At 41.3% G+C, this 14460-nt stretch overlaps 1 long non-coding RNA gene across 1 annotated transcript; it reads right to left on the reverse strand.

Moving 5' to 3' along the window:
- Positions 1–1150: 1150 nt before the first annotated feature.
- Positions 1151–8285, reverse strand: LOC115470286. The gene is made up of 2 exons (XR_003942166.1): positions 8084–8285; positions 1151–1439 (listed from the first exon to the last, which is right to left on the reverse strand). It is a non-coding gene; the product is annotated as an uncharacterized LOC115470286 (long non-coding RNA).
- Between the last annotated feature and the right edge of the window lie 6175 nt (positions 8286–14460).

Here is a 14460-nt window from a genome sequence, read left to right on the forward strand (position 1 = left end):
AGCTGGTAGATAGTGAAAAGGTACTTCCTCACTGTGTTCAAAAGTGCCCCTGCTATCCCCAGGGCCGTTGAGAGAAATAGCCATCCCTGCCACTTGCCCCACCCTTCACTGACACCGCCACTCCCTCCTATTCACCTCCTTACGTTTCTGTCTTTTCCTCCAAGGGGGGGGGGCTGGGCTCTGGCACCGGCAAGCTGCGTCCTGCGTGCCTGCTCCCATGGTCTGTCATCTCCTGCCCCTGTCTGTTTGGAGTCAGGACCTGGATAATTGCATTAATGTGATATTGCGCTGATGCAATCATCTGGGTCCTGGGCGGCACGCAGGCACTAGGGAGGGCAGACCTGGAAGTAGGCAGCAAGTATAAGCTTGCTGGCACCGGGCCCAAGCCTGGACCCCCCCCCCCCCCCTTGGAGGCAGGGCCTGGGGAGGTTTGCCCCCCTGCCCCCCCTCAGTGGCCCTGGATACCCCCCCTTTTATTTTTAAAGCGTTGTGCTCATACAAGGGGTACAGTGTTCCCTCTAAGCTGTGTTAAACATCAAGTAGATGAGTAAAATTCAGAGTAGCTATAAACAGAGTTTAAGCAAGTAGGGAAAGCATGCAGAGCATGGTTTATGGAATTCTTTCCAACATCCAGTGAGTGCTTGTGTGTATGTGTCTGTAAGAAGTGCTCACAAGGTAATGGAAAAGAAAACATTTGCTCACATCAACTCAGCCCTTAGAGGGAACATTGAGGAACACACTGCTGAAACAGCCAATACTTGAGATCCAAATGCTTCATTTTTAAATTTGCACTTGTAACATATTAACTCTTTAAAAGCAGAAGGATTAATCCTTTACAAGCAGATAGACTGACTTGATGTTTTATATGGATAGACAATTTACTAGTAGGCTTAAACCAGGTGAATTTCAGTCTACTTTGCATTTGGAACAAAGTCAATGAATTTCCCCATTATCGCTGATAAAATCTGTCAGATTATATGCCATTGATCTTGAGAAAATCAGTACAAATCTTTTGCTGGTCTGTAAAAATCTGATTAGCCAGGTGACATTTGTGAAGGTCTGCTATGAATTCAGCACCCGAAATTCTTCTATTTTGTTCTTTTTTTATCAATTTTTTTCTTCACTAATAAATTAACAAACGACTTTAGGATTATTATTGAGACAAGTTTTAATAAGGAGGCAAAATGTAATCAGTTAACATATTTGCTCATGGGAATAGATTTTGAGAAAAGGTTACCAGGGTACATTTGATACTTTTAATAAAGAAGACTGATACTCAAGTAAAACAGATTAAAAAGCATTTGCTTGAGCTTCATGGTGTGAAGGAGATTTTCACTGTTGCCTTCTTTACTTCGATCCGCCTTTGCATCCGCCTCCGCCTCCACCTCCACCTCCATATCCACCTTTGTATTGACCTCCACTTCCATATCCACCTCCACCTAGAAAATGAACCACAGAACTGTATGACACGCACCACATCACACTTGATTATCTCAAAATGATTATTGTATATTGCTTTTCTAATTTTAATCTTCAAATTATTAAATAAGAATATAAGCCACTTAAGGGGTCCTTTTTTTTGGCCAAAAATGGATGTGTGGCAAAATGAAAATTGGCACGTGTCCATTTTGGGTCTGAGACCTTACTGCCACCCATTCATTTAACGGTAAGGTCTCATGCATTTACCGGGCAGTAATCATCAATGCGCGTACAATGTCAATTACCGCCTGGTTAGCGCTCTGTGCTGAAAAAGAAAATATATTTTCTGGCGCACATAGTGGACGTGCGTAAAAAATGAAATTACCGCCCGGGCCACGCGGTAGCCAGGCAGTAGTTCTGAACTGGTGCACATTGGGTGCACATAGGTGCCTACGCGGATTAGTAAAAGGGCCCCTTATTTAGCTTATCTACTCTGAGAATCGCTCATACTTGACTCAGGGATCCTTTTACTAACCTGCGGTAAGCACTAACATGTACCGCAGGGCAAGCTCAGGGATTCCACAGTAGTTTCAGAATCAGCATGTGCTACCCACATGCTAAAAAATTAAATTTATTTTTTAGCGCTGGGAGTGTATTTGGGGGTGGAGAATGGGCATGGCTATGCTAATTGGTTAGTGTGCAGGCATTGCCACAGGCTAAGTGATTAGTGCAGGATTAGTGCATGAGCCCTTACCGCCTAGATTTAGGTGTGGTATACAGAATATGCTTAGTTGATATCCCAGTACATAAAACTATGTATGTCCATTTACTCCAATGAAATGTGGCGTAAATCCCTGTGGATAGATTTATGCATACTGGGCCATATTCTATAACACCCATTTTCCTGCCCATAGCTATACCCCTTTTGAACTGCATGCATTAGAATTTAGGCCCAGTTTGTTACAGAACACACTTAGCATGTTGTGCACGTAAATTCCAATTATTGCCAATTAGTGCTCATTATTGCTTGTTAAGTGCTGTTATCAATGCTAATTAGCTCGTTAAGCCAATTAAGCTACATACATAGAATACACCTGGATTTTGGCATGGGTCATTGGGCGCACTATATAGAATCCGTCAGTTAGCACCTCCTATTTAGGAGGCAGTAAGTGGTCCTGTATTAACTCTGTATTAGGCAGTTAGAGCCAGATTCAGTAAATGGTGCTCAAAAATTGGTAATAGATCTGATTCACTATTCAACGTGTTGATCAACAAAACCTACTATGACTCGTATACATGCACACTGGAAACCACTGTGCTCTTCTAAATACAATGATGCACTATTTAAAGAAAAAGTGGGAGGAAAAACCTCATACTGCTGTGGCTCAACACAGTCACTTAGACCGGAACGCTGTTTAGCTGAAATTTTATTTGAAGCTCACAGTAAAAAGTAATCAGGGGTGAAAAAACCTCCCACAGTTCTGACGGACCCATTTCACTTCTGGCTTTTTCAAGAGCCCCTACTGTAATTGACCATTAGGTCGAGATTGCTTCACAAACCGCCAGCGAGCAATGTGGTTTCTAGTGTGCATGTATGCGATTCACAGTAGGTTTTGCTCAAAAATTGGTGCCAGAAAAAATTGGCAGTTCTATGAAGGATGCTCTGGGCTGAGAATCCTTTATAGAATAGTGCATAGCGCAGATGCACATGCCCAATTTTGGACACTGGGAGTTATGCCTCTGAAGCCTGTCATAAATCTTAGAGCCCAAATTGGGCGCTTACCCCTGGTATTCTGTAACACTGTGAGCAAATATTTGAAATGCCCCTGACCTGCCCATGTCCCTCTCGTGGCCATGCCCCCTTTTGCGTTGTGTTCTACAGGATTTAGGCACCCAAGCTTATAGAATACTGCAGGGCTGCCGAGAGACTGGGCTGGGGCCGGGGCAAGGCGGCACCGCCACCGCCCTCCTCCGTCCACCACCGGACCAGGCCCCCCTGAATTCAAATCATAGTGCCTCACCTCGACCTTGCTCTGTGTGAAAGAAGCGCTGCAGCGGCAGTCTGCAGATTGCCTCCCTTCGGGCCTTCCCTCCCTGTATCCTGCCCTCGTCTGATGTAACTTGCGTGAGGGCGGGACACAGGGAGGGAAGGCCCAAAGGGAGGCAATCTTCAGACTGCCACTGCTGCGCTTCTTTCACACGGAGCGAGGTCGAGGTGAGGCGCTATGATTTGAATTCAGGGGGGCCCGGCCTGGTGGTTGATGGAGGGGGATGGGTGGAGGGGACTGCGGCACTGGGCCCCCCTTGGAGGCCCGGGTCCAGGGAATTTTGTCCCCCCTGCCCCCCCTCTCGGCGGCCCTGGAATAGTGCACAGGAAGATGCACACGCAAATCTAAATTAATGCAAGTTACCATCAATAATTGGTTGTTAGCATCCTATTATTGACTGTGATTGGCTTGTTAACTAATTCGTTTGCATGTGCATTAGAGGATCGTGACCAAAGCTGGGCAAGCAAATTTGGGTGACCTTTACAGAATCCAGGGATTAGTGCTTGGTAAGTGAAGGACATTAACTGCTGAATGCCTTCCATGCCAGCTGTCAGAAAAATATGGTAACACGTGGTATAACGTGTGAAAACAAAAACCCTTAATGTGGTCATGTGGTAGCCTGTTTCCGCATGTTATCTGCATGTTAAGTAGTTAATAGCAAGGCAGATGATCTGCAAACTCCAAGATGGAAATCTACGAAGCAGATCAGTAGGAGATAAACACAAATTTATTGACCGAAAACCAGATGATATAATAAGCCTGACACAGGCCATGTTTCGCCCAGCAGGGCTGCGTCAGGGGCTACCCATTGATCCTTAGTTGTTAATATCTGTAGACATATGAACTAATGGAAATGAATGTACAGGAAACTTAGATCATGGATCTTCTCAAATATAAGGTAAAAAACAGCACAAACTGAATGATCCTAAAAGGGTGATAACGTGAAGACCGTCAAACACCATCACAAAGGGTCTTCTGATCTTATGCACTGGATCCCCCACCCCAATCTGTCCTATGCTTTTGGGAAGTTCTCCAGTGAAATTTGAACCATTTATTTGGGTTCTTGGTGTGCTTATCGGTCAGTCACTAAATTTTCAAGCTCAAATTTACAATATCAAAAAGTGTTCTTTAAAAAAAAAACACCTCGTAATGATCTATTTTGTATGTCACCTTTTTGATAAAACTGCTCTCTACATCTTGATACATTCCATGGTCATTTCTAGCACTGATTACTGTAACTCTCTTCTACAAGTCCTTAGAATAAACGATATCTGAAGACTACAAATAATGAAAAATGCTCCAGTGAGTCATCACAGGATTCAAAAAAATATGACCTCACTTTTTCTGTTCTTCATCAAAAACACTGGTTTCCAGTCACACAAAGGATCAGATACAAACTTTTTCTCCTGGTTCATAAAATCTATGCTTCTGGCTTCCTTTTCTACCACTCTGGACTACTAACATCCTATTCTGCGCTCATCATGCAGTTCTTTTTGCAACATCTGTTTTGACTGTTTGCGCCAGAATTTTCAGCATGGTCAGCCCTTCTCTCCAGAATGCATTTCTCCTTTCTATGTGCCTCGAGTCTTCTCTTGAGAAATTTGAAAGCACTCAACACTTATTTCATGATGCTTTTAACCCTTGACTATTTTATGTCACTTGTCAATGCCTCATAGTGTGGGCATACAGGGGAGCAATGACAACCAGTAGTTAGCTACGTTTATACTTTCTTGTCCTATTTTATTGTATTTCCTTTCCTCACTGAGCTTTTATTACTTTTATGAGATTTTTGTTTGCCACTCTGAAAGATTACTGAAGATTGGTCAATCAAGCACTAAATAAACATGGAAACTGGACTGATATTTTAACATGGTTTTATTTAGTAGGTGAACAAAAACTACATGGGATTAAGGAAAACAGTTCCCTTAATCCCTCCTGTATATAACCTTGTCAAAATGAGAACTTTTTAAAAACTACACATCATTAAGCAAGTATAAAAGCAAACATGGAGCTTTGTCTTTATGAATTTGTATTTTTTTTGCGAAATGGGGTCACAAGTGTAAATTTTAGATCTACTTAAGCCCCCAAAACACATACCCTCAAAATCCCTATGTAGTATGGATTTCCACATCTAAATAATAGCTATCAGAAATCTTTTTTTTTTTATATGTGTATGTGATAAATGCTGTATTTCCATGTGGAAATCACAACTAAGCCTTCTAAATCTTGTCTTGTCAATACATTGACCAGCCAAACATTATAGTAAAGATGGCAGGGATGCATTTTTTTTGTTTGGACAACACTGATGCACAGTGCTGTCCAGGTAAACAACCAGTTGAATCGGGCCACGTAGACTTGAAATTATCTCGAAAGTTTTAATTGCTTATATTCAGCAATGCTATATAACAAGCAAAATTTGCTGTATAACTAATAAAGGGGCCCATCTACTAAAGGGTATTACGTTTTGGGCTTAATACACTATAATGCAGGATTTTAATGCATGGCAATCCCAAAACTAATGCTATATCAAGAAAGGAGGTTCCTACTATTTTTTTTATTACAAGTCATGTGTTAACTTTCAGGTTAATCTGCAGTATCTGCTCCTGCATATGAAGTATCACATCATTCCTTAGGCTATGAGATTATCGTGTTGGGCAGATTTGATGGACTGTACAGGGCTTTATCTGTTGTCATCTACTATGTTACTGTGTTACAAAAAATGTCTGAAACAAACTGAAAAAAAGTCCAAATGAACCTAACGCAAACCAACAATTTTTGTCCTGTGCACATCCCTAGTCTTCAGTATTATTTGTTTTTATTGATTTGCAAGAGGGCCTGAATTGCTAAATTTTTTATCCCCATGGCAAAAAATTGGGAGAAAAGCTCTAGTACACTATGCTTTAAGTTAGATCTAAATTGCTATTGTAATAACCCTTTGTTCCCTCTCTCTTTTAGCCACATGTAAGCATGTGTAAAGAAAAGAATCCAATTATCATGATTATTCTATAAGAGTTAATTCTAAGAAAATGGTATGCTTGATAAAAACATGGACTGATGTCTGAGACAACCATTACCTCAGGCCATCTGAACATCATTCTATACTGTTTAAGGGAAAGTGGATGAAATTTGATATACTGTTGTTTCAGTGGTTACAGTCAAAGCATTTTACACAATATATACAGGTGCTTATTTTGTACCTGGGGGCAATGGAGGGTTAAGTGACTGGCCCAAATTCACAAGGAGTTGTAGTGGGAATTGAATCCCATTCCCCTGGTTCTAACCATTAGGCTACTCCTCCACTCTAGTCTCATTTAATATTCAGGGGTCCTTTTACTAAGGCATGCTCATGGATTTAGCATGGGCTAAATACTGCACAGCCCATTATATATCTATGGGCTGCATGGCACTTAATGTACATTAATTTGTGAGTGTGCACTATATCTGTTGGTGCACCTTAGTAAAAGGACCCCTCAGTATGGTTTCTTGAAATTAAAAGAAATTCAGTGATATCGGATCAAGTAAAATTCAGATTTGGATGAGATTGAGAAATAATGCAACTAGATTACATTTTAATCTATGTGCATATTTTCTTACATGAAAATCCTCCCTTGCGCAAAAATCAGGGACATGCAAGAGTCCATAGATACCTTGCACTCAAAGTAGATTTCAAAGGTAAAATGTATTTTCTCAGCTACTTGGAGGAAGGTGGCACTAGCAATTTCCTCAATCTTTTTGGGCTTCCATTTATACTGGAAGGAACCAGGCCTACTAGATCTTCAGTGCCATAAGACTCCATAAGCACAACTACCCTAACTTGTTCATTCAGTTTATAAATCTTTATTCAAATAAAAATAGCTGACCACAAGGCATGAACCAGCATTATCTCCAGAGTTTGGTCTGAGTTTCATGTCACTATTTAAGTTATAACTAAGACTCATTCCCTTCCATGGATTGTAAATGTTGTGTCCCCAGAATTCCCAGCCCTGGTTGCAAATCAAACTCAGAAATCCCTCATGGTAGTACACAGCACTGTAACTGACTAACTGAATGAACTCCAAGTCATGTTATAATTTTTATTTTGATCCAGCAATTCTTTCTGTTCCTTTGGGCTTTAAGTTTAGTTGGAATTGACCTCAATTACACTGCAGTGGTATGAGCATCATTCATAATACCTGCACATTTTCCCTCTGCTTCATTAGCTTCATCTGGAATCGTGCACAAATGCATCCTGAGTCTGGTCACTAGGTGTCACCATTCTACAGTAACTGAGAAACTTTTCCCCTCCTCCTTGTGAATTTTGTCACTGCAGCAGCCCCAGCTCAGGCTAGCCCAGGTAGCAAGTTGGGCCAAGGAATCTAATCCAGTACTTCCCTGTGAGAGTGACCAACATGCTATTGACCACTGGGCGAGCTTTCATACCAGAATATTGTTAAAATTAAAAAGTATGAACCCAGAGGCCTGAGGTACAATTTAATAACATCTTGGTGTCAAGAATAGGATGAACTTTCATCATGTTAAAACTTGTTATTTTTTTAAATACAAACTTCTCCATGTATTACACAGCAGTTTCTAAATTAATTTTAACAAAACAAATAATATAATACAAGAATACTTACTATTCCAGCCTTGGTTTTGGCATGGGTTTTGGCATGGGTCTTGGCATGGGTCTGGGCATGGGTTTGGGCATGGGTTTTGGCATGGGTTATTGCACGGGTTCTGATTCCATTGCCCTCCTCCTCCACATCCACCACCGCCACCACCACAGTTGCCCTTCGCAGACATGTTTCTCTCTAGCTGAGTAGTGCAGTAGAAGCTGATTCTTGTCTGAATGACTGCCATTTATATACACAAGTACCGGTTCTCACTGTGCCAAATGGGCATGGTGTGTACCTTGGTGGAGCCTTTGAAAAGCAAATAGAATTTTAGTATCACCCACATAATTAGAGGTTATTTAGGGGGTATCACTTATTCCCTAATTGTAGGGTGGATGTCATTCAAGGTCAAATTCTATGAAATCACATCGTGATATGTTAAATAAGCAAACAGGCCTATGCCACTTTCTGTGGCATGAATCATTATCATTCTTATGCCTCTTGCAAATTCTTTTAAGTTAAAGTATTCTTTCTTACAAATAAAGCAGAAAAAAGAGATTGGATAATGAAGCAGAATATGCACAGCCACAAAAAAGTTTGGTTATTCTTTGTTTGAATAAGGTTTTGATGATTATCATGTGTTGTTTTTTATTCACACATTCATGGTTTGTGTGCATTGCATGACTGCACATTTTGTTTTTGCATGGTCCGGCAGATAGAATTTTATGCATGTTAATTCATAGGTATGCATCTGCACAAGCAAAGTGAGTGCACTTTAAATTTTTAGGTACCCATTGAAACCAAATGTGTGCTTATCAATACACACCTAACAGAAACCAGATGAACAGACCAGTCAATATTCTGCCAGCTGCAGTTAGTACTTTTGCAAATGCTGACCACTGCCAGCTAAAGCAGACCAGGATGTACAGTGCTGGCCCTTATCTGGGCATTGACCCTTAATATACAGGTGATTGGCAATGATCAGAAGTTATGCAAGTAAGGCTAACAATCAGGGGTCCTTTTACTAACCTGTGGGAAGAAGGGCTCTGCGGTAGCGGTGGGGGCCATTTTTCCCATGCACCAGGGCCCTTTTTACCACAGTGGGTAAAAAGCCTCCCCATGGCCATGTGGTAAGATAACTCTTACTGCATGGCATATGGCGGGGAGCTCTTGCCACCACCCAATTAGGTGGTGGTAAAGGCTCCTGTGGTAACCTGGCAGTAACCAGGCAGTGAGCAGTGATGCCCGATTACAGCCGGGTTACAGCCATGCTAGAAAAAAATAAGACATTTCCAGAACACTGGAAATGGCGTGTGTTTAACCTGAAACTACCGCTGGCTGCCGTGCTGGGCTGGTGGTAGTTCAGATTTAGCGTGCAGTAAGCCTGTGTTGGGCTTACCGCCACTTTGTAAAAGACCCTTCCAGTGCCATACATCTTTGCTAACCAACAAAGATAGGACTTAAATACCTGAACCCTGCAACACTATGAAACCAAAGAATGTAATGGACATAACTTAACTCTTCCTCTATATGATTCCTTAATATGTTTGTTCCACATGAACCTTATTCTACCATAACATCACTGTGTAACTGTTTATACCGGAATTGGCGAACGCCTTTACGGTACTATGTACCCCGCATTGAGCCTGCAAATAGGTGGGAAAATATGGGATACAAATGTTACAAATAAATAAATAAATAAATAAATAAGCAGTTCTACTTGTCTTGTTAGCTAAGTGGGCTGCAGCACTGAATGTCGCCAGTGCCTGCATAACTGCTATTCCCACCTTGACTACACCCCTAGACCACCCTGGCACTGTCCAGACAGTGTTGCAGTAGTCAGAGCCTATGTTCAGGGGGGAAGTTATCAACATGGGCTACTGTTAAGACAAGGTTATTTTAAACAAGTTGTGCTATTTAGCCAAGGTCCCATTTTATGCAATGAGACCCTGTGCTAAAATAGTATGACTTCTGGTTAAAAAAAAAAACCCCTGTCTTAATTGTAGCCCATGTTGCTAACTTTGCCCCTCAGTGTCACTGCCCAGTTAAATAATTTTGAATATTGGGCTCAGAATTTTCAGCTGTGTTTTATTACTTTGTTTTACATGAAATTGTTACATTTTCTGATCACACAGATTTTATTCAGTAAGCCTAAACTGGGAAAAATACTGTAGTTTCTATGCCCTATGAAATTATTCGATGTATACTTAACTGGCCGGGTTATGTGCAAATGAAATTTCTCCCCCTCTTTAAGTCCCACAAGCAAAGATTAATAGGGGAGAGGAGGGTAGATAAAATTTCTCTTTCCTGCGCTCACTCACACAATGTTTCTCTCACACATATGGGGTAGATTCAAGAAATGGTACCTAAAGTTAGGTGCCGGGATACAGGGGCTACATGTGAGTGTAGCACATGCAAAATCAACACTACTGACCAGTTAGCGCACCTACCTGGCGTTAATTTCAAAATTGGCATATGCTGTTTCCCACAGTAGAAAATATTTTTCTATTATCTACCACAGGGGGCATTCCTGGCAGTAATCGACAGTGTGGCCACATTGGCTTGTGGTGTATGAGTACCGTGCATATAGCACGTGAGCCCTTACTGCTAGGTCAGTGGGTGGCAGTAAGGGCTTAGCAGTAAATAGCCACAAGCTACTTTTAATTTTAGTGCATGGCCATTTACTGCCCCCATTTAAAAAAGCCTTTTATCCCAGACACAGTAAAAAATGGCCCCGCGCACGCCAAATACACACGCCCACACTACACAGACAACTTGTTATTGCAGCTTAGTGGATTGAGTGCAATTGCCATTATAGAATACTAGTGTAACTAACTTTGACGTGAGCTCTTACTAAGTCAAAGGCTGGTGTAAATGCTCACACCTAACTGCAGGCAGTTAGGCATATAAATGCTAGTTATTCTATAACATGTAACAGCTAGGTGCACCCCTGACCCACCCATATCCCTCTCATTGCTTCGTTCCCTTAGTAGGTGCGTGTGATAGAATTTGCACATTCACATTATAGAATGCCGACAAAGAGGCTCTTTTACTAAGGCAGGGCCAAAAGAGGCCAGTGCTGGTGTAGCTGCGTGTTTTAGACGCGCACTGGTCCATTTCCTTAGTGCGCCTGGGAAAAAAGGGATTTTTTTTAATGTGCCGGAAAATGGACGTGCGACAAAATGAAAACCAGCGCGCATCCATTTTCGGCCTTAGACCTTACAGCCACCCATTGACTTAGCAGTAAGGTCTCATATGCTAACCAGGCAGTAAGTGTCCAGCACGTGCCAACTGCCAATTAGCGCTGGGTAAGCATGCCCCAGTAGAAAACAGAACATATTTTCTACTGAGTGTTTTGGGTCCATGCCAAAAATGGAATTACCACCCAGGTCATGCAGTAGCCGAGCAGTAGTGCCAATTTGACATGCGTTGGACGCGAGTAGGCACTGCACACCTTTGTAAAAGGGTCTTTCAGGGCAGTTTCTAGCATAACAACTAATTGGTGCCAATTAGTGCTAGTTAAAACCAATTGTAGCTTATTATGAAGACCCCACAGTTTAGACTGATGGGGTAATAACATTGACTAAGTAAGAAGGAAGAGAAGGGTGAATAATTAGTAGAATTGACTGGGTAGAGGGAAGAATAGTATGAAGGAGGGGGATGAGAGGGTTAATTGTTAAGTGAGAAGGGTGGCAACAGGAGTGGAAGTATGATTGGAAGATGAGAGGATTGGTGGTGGTCATGGAAATGACTGTGGGTAAACAGAGAGCTTTTGGCAGGTGGGCAGAAGCAGGTGAGGGTGGATGAGGGATTAGGAATTTTGTGCCCTTCCTTACCAACCCTTTGTTGCCTAGTTTGTTTTTAATTATGGTTTGATAGTTGGCAGATTATTGGGGGGGGGGGGGGCTTCTGTCCTGTGGGTTTTATGGGATGGTTATGTGGGTTTGCTGTTTTAGGGTTGGGGAAAGGTAGGTTGGTCACAGCTTTTAGAGTCCAATGGATATGAGGGGATAAAGAGGCACCAGATGCGGTTAAGTTGATATTTGTTTAAAATATATTTTGATTGAAATGAGTAACTCGTGGGCGGAACCACCACGAGTGAGCTGTGGCTTGACGGCACCGTGAGTCACATGGACTGAAGGGGGTAATTTTGGACGTCAGAGAGACAGTTTCATTACCGAATGGCTCTGAATTGTTAAAACCGCTCTGGGAATGCCAACATTGGGCTGGAAGAATTTAATATATTGGGCGAAAGGTTTAAGTTATAGAAATGAGTTATATATATGATGAATAAAGCTGCTGCCAAAATGTAATCTAATAAAGAGCAGTAGTGTTATTATTATTGAATTAAGTTCATAAGTACATAAGTATTGTCACAGTGGGACAGACCAAAGGTCCATCAAGCCCAGCATCCTGTTTCCAACAGTAGCCAATCCAGGTCACAATACCTGGCAAGATCCCAAAAAAGTACATTTTATGCTGCTTATCCCAGAAATAAGCAGTGGATTTTCCCCAAGTCCATTTTAGTAATGGTCTATGGACTTCTCCTTTAGGAAGCCATCCAAACCTTTTCTAAACCCCGCTATGCTAACTGCCTTTACCACATTTTCTGGCAATGAATTCCAAAATGTAATTACACATTGAGTGAAGAAAAATGTTCTCCGATTCGTTTTAAATTTACTACTTTGTAGCTTCATTGCATGCCCCCCAGTCCTAGTATTTTTGGAAAGAGTAAACAGATGCTTCATGTCTACCCGTTCCACTCCACTCGTTATTTTATAGTCCTCTACCATATTTCCCCTCAGTCATCTTTTCTCTAAGCTGAAGAGCCCTAGCTGCTTTAGCCTTTCCTCTTAGGGAAGTTGTCCCATCCCCTTTATCATTTTTGTTGCCCTTCTCTGCACCTTTTCTAATTCCACTATATCTTTTTGAGATGCGGTGACCAGAATTGAACACAATATTTGAGGTGTTTTCAGTTTTCTCTTAAATGATTCTACATCCTTCATTGTTCGTAAATTCAAAGGTAAGCTATTCCATAATTTAGATTCAATTACTTTAAAAATTGTAGAGTGGTATTCTTCCAATCTAATGATCTTTAAGGAAGGAATGTTTAATAAATGTGTATCATAGGATCTCAAAACTTTTGCAGGTTGATAAATGCACAAAGTTGATGCAATAATTGGTGAATACCAAAAGTAGGATTTTAAAAGTGATTATTCATTTAAAAGGAAGCCAATGAAGCTTACTCAAAGCAAGGGTAATATGGCAGTAATATGGCAGCTGGTTGTAAGAATGGTATTGGATGATGTACGAATGTCAATGTTATGCTTGTTAACATCAATTATCAGCTCATTATTAAATTAATTTATGCACGTAACTGACTTTATTGTATGACTTGCATGTGCAATTTTCCACACTAAGGGCCAGATTCTATATATGGTGCTTAAAAAATCTATGCAGAAAACATTTCCGCCTAAGCGTATTCTATAAGATTTAGGCGCAGTATACAGAATATGCCTAGTTGATATTCCAGCGCCTAAAACTACGCACCTCCATGTAAACCAATGAAAATGTGGTGTAAATGCCTGTGTATAGATTTATGCAGACTGGGCCATATTCTATCACAATGTGTGTAAATTTGGGAATGCCCATGAAACTCCCATTTCCCCACTCATAACCACACCCCTTTTGAACTGCGCACTTTAGAATTTAGGTGCAGTTCATTACAGAATACACTTAGCGAATTACACACATAAATTTTAATTATTGACAGTTAGTGCTCATTATTGCTTGTTAAACGCTGGTAAAAATGCTGCTTGGCTTGTTAAGTCAATTAAGTTACGTTGTTATGGAATGCTCTTAGATTTCAGCGTGGAACGCTAGGCACAATATATAGAATCTGGCAGTAAGCGTAAACTTGGTCGCACAAATTTATAGAATCCAGGGAACAATATGCACTCTTGCCCTCTCCTACCTCCCCAGGCCTTTCTCTCTGCTCCTCACTGACTCCAGTATTCTCACATATCTTTCCTTCCCTCATTTCTATTACACAAACAATTTTCTCTGTCCGTTCCTCCATCTGGAGGTCAAATCCTTTCAGCCTCCAGAGCTGCCAAGAAGGATCAGTTTTTAAGGGGAAGCTATTCGATGTGCAGCATAGCATAGCATAGTACAATGTACTTCTCCTTCTCCCCAAGTCCTTCCAGAAAACTATGTAAACTGGTAACAACAGAGATGAATTGAAAGTTGCGTTAAGTACAAACATTTACCGAACACAGCTTAAAATGGCTTTCCATGGGACACGCCCAGGTGTCCTGTGGTAACAGCCAAATATGTGTGCACTTACCACGCACTAAGGGGCCCTTTTACTAAAGGGTTACTGCGCGATAATCCAGAACTAC

This window comes from Microcaecilia unicolor, chromosome 5 (genome assembly GCF_901765095.1).
Source record: "Microcaecilia unicolor chromosome 5, aMicUni1.1, whole genome shotgun sequence".
NCBI classification, from domain to species: domain Eukaryota; kingdom Metazoa; phylum Chordata; class Amphibia; order Gymnophiona; family Siphonopidae; genus Microcaecilia; species Microcaecilia unicolor.